The sequence below is a fragment of the Aedes aegypti genome, chromosome 1, assembly GCF_002204515.2.
Source record: "Aedes aegypti strain LVP_AGWG chromosome 1, AaegL5.0 Primary Assembly, whole genome shotgun sequence".
NCBI classification, from domain to species: domain Eukaryota; kingdom Metazoa; phylum Arthropoda; class Insecta; order Diptera; family Culicidae; genus Aedes; species Aedes aegypti.
The window spans coordinates 209663926-209667114 of NC_035107.1; positions in this window are offsets into that span (position 1 = coordinate 209663926).

A 3189-nucleotide genomic window follows, 5' to 3' on the forward strand; every position below is an offset into this window, starting at 1 on the left:
AACATTGACTCCGACCACTACCTGGTGATGGTGAAACTGCGCCCAAAACTATCCGTCATCAACAATGTACGGTACCGACGCCCGCCCCGGTACAATCTCGAGCGGCTGAAACAACCGGATGTCGCCAATGCGTACGCGCAGCATCTTGAGGCAGCGTTGCCGAATGAGGGCGAGCTCGATAGGGCCCCTCTTGAGGACTGCTGGAGGACAGTCAAAGCAGCCATTAACGACGCTGCCGAAAGCGTTGTCGGATATGTGGAACGGAGCTCAAGAAACGATTGGTTCGACGAGGAGTGCCAGGAGGTTTTAGAGGAGAAGAATGCAGCGCGGGCTGCAATGCTGCAGCATGGTACGCGGCAAAACGTGGAACGATACAGACTGAAGCGGAAACTGCAAACCCGCCTATTCCGGGACAAAAAGCGCCGCCTGGAAGAGGTGGAATGCCAAGAGATGGAGTTGCTGTACCGTTCTCAAGAAACGCGGAAGTTCTATCAGAAGCTCAACACATCCCGCAAAGGCTTCGTGCCGCGAGCTGAGATGTGCCGGGATAAGGATGGGAGCATCTTGACGGACGGACGCGAAGTGATCGAAAGGTGGAAGCAGCACTACGATGAACACCTGAATGGCGCAGAGAACACAGGCACAGAAGGTCAGGACAGCGAAGGCGATGGCTACGTCAGCACAGCGGACAGCGGAAATCAACCAGCTCCCACGATGGGGGAAGGATGCCATTCAACAGCTCAAGAACAACAAAGCCGCTGGCAAGGATGGTATCGGAGCCGAACTCATCAAGATGGGCCCGGACAGGTTGGCCGCTTGTCTGCATCGGCTGATAGTCAGAATCTGGGAAACGGAACAGCTACCGGAGGAGTGGAAGCAAGGCGTTATATGCCCTATCTACAAAAAGGGCGACAAACTGGAGTGTGAAAATTATCGTGCAATCACCATCCTAAACGCCGCCTATAAAGTGCTATCCCAGATTCTCTTCCGTCGTCTATCACCTATAGCAAACGAGTTCGTGGGAAGTTATCAAGCAGGTTTCATCGACGGCCGCTCGACAACGGACCAGATCTTTTCCGTGCGGCAAATCCTCCAGAAATGCCGTGAGTACCAGGTCCCTACGCACCATTTGTTCATCGATTTCAAGGCGGCATACGATAGTATCGACCGCATAGAGCTATGGAAAATCATGGACGAGAACAGCTTTCCCGGGAAGCTCACAAGATTGATCAGAGCAACGATGGACGGTGTGCAAAACTGCGTGAAGATCTCGGGCGAACACTCCAGTTCGTTCGAGTCTCGGCGGGGACTACGACAGGGCGACGGACTTTCGTGCCTGTTATTCAATATTGCGCTTGAAGGTGTCATGCGGAGAGCCGGACTTAACAGTCGAGGCACGATTTTCACGAGATCCGGACAATTTGTTTGCTTCGCGGACGACATGGATATTATTGGGAGAAAATTTGAAACGGTGGCAGATTTGTTCACCCGCCTGAAACGCGAAGCAACAAGAGTCGGGCTAATGGTGAATGCGTCGAAAACAAAGTACATGCTGGTTGGCGGAACTGAGCGCGACAGGACCCGCCTAGGAAGCAGTGTTACGATAGACGGGGATACCTTCGAGGTGGTGGACGAGTTCGTCTACCTCGGATCCTTGTTGACGGCTGACAACAATGTTAGTCGGGAAATACGAAGGCGCATCATCAGCGGGAGTCGTGCCTACTATGGGCTCCAGAAGAAACTGCGGTCAAGAAAGATTCACCCCCGCACCAAATGCACGATGTACAAAACGCTCATAAGACCGGTAGTCCTCTATGGGCATGAGGCGTGGACTATGCTCGAGGAGGACTTGCAAGCTCTTGGGGTTTTCGAACGCCGAGTGCTAAGGACGATCTTCGGCGGCGTGCAGGAGAACGGCGTGTGGCGGCGAAGGATGAACCACGAGCTCGTTCAACTCTACGGCGAACCCAGTATCGTGAAGGTAGCTAAAGCTGGAAGGATACGCTGGGCAGGGCATGTTGCAAGAATGCCGGACAACAACCCTGTAAAGATGGTGTTCGCCACGAATCCGGTCGGAACAAGAAGGCGTGGGGCGCAGCGAGCTAGGTGGATTGACCAGGTACACCAGGACCTGGAGAGCGTGGGTCACAGTCGAGGATGGAGAGAAGCGGCCATGAACCGAGGGAATTGGCGAAATATTGTTGGCGAGGCTTTATCAAGATAATTGATGTAAAGCCAAATAAGTAACTATTTGTTGCATGCCATTGTTGACCTATTATGAACATTTTGTGTTATTATTTGGTTGGTTCGATTAACTCTTCAACCGGTCGATGGAAGAAGAAGCATGAGCGATAACTTTTGCTCAACAAACAAATATTCCGCTTGAAGGTCCACGCATGATCCACTAAGATTGATTGCTTAAGTGGGTTCCGAAGCCTTTCGATACTCGTCGTATCCGTGGCGAACGTGCTGAAATTGCATTGAAGCACAATTTCAAACAACTGCCCTTTTCAGGGCCACAATTGATTAAATAATTTATTTAGTTATCAATTATAGTTTCGGATGATTAGTTTTCAACGGAGATAAATGGCAAACAAAGTTTAACATAGGTTCCCGTCGTTCGGGTCGGGCGGCGGTAGCAGTCTTTTCTGTGTGCGTATTTCCATTCGTTCGACAATGTCTTACCAAATCGAAACGTCAACAAAGCTATTGCTTATTAGTTTTAGCTCTGTGTTCGACGAGTTGATACTGATCGCTCTAGTATCATTTAGGTAGCGACGGCGACAACGACATTATGCGATCATCTCTAAATGCGAAACAAACCGGGAGGGATTCTTCATTCAAGTGCCGTTCGCAATTTATCCGACTCATGCACACACTGTCGAGGATCGCCTCGCGCGCGCAATGGGAAATTTATTTCCCATTTATGGTTGCGTGCAAATGACTGACCAAAATCTGAATCAATCACAACCAATCATCAGTAATGTCGCTCTTCACGGTGGAAAATTCTCACAACTCTTTTAAAATGAAATTGTCGTCCTGAAAAGGACGGTTGGTGGTAGTCACCGTCGATCAAACTGGGTTTTCATTCCATTGTTAGACAGAAACACACCAAAAGATCACCGAAAACGATTAAATTAAAATGCGGTCGGTAATTTTGTGCTCTCTTGTCCATTCTTGTATTCGATG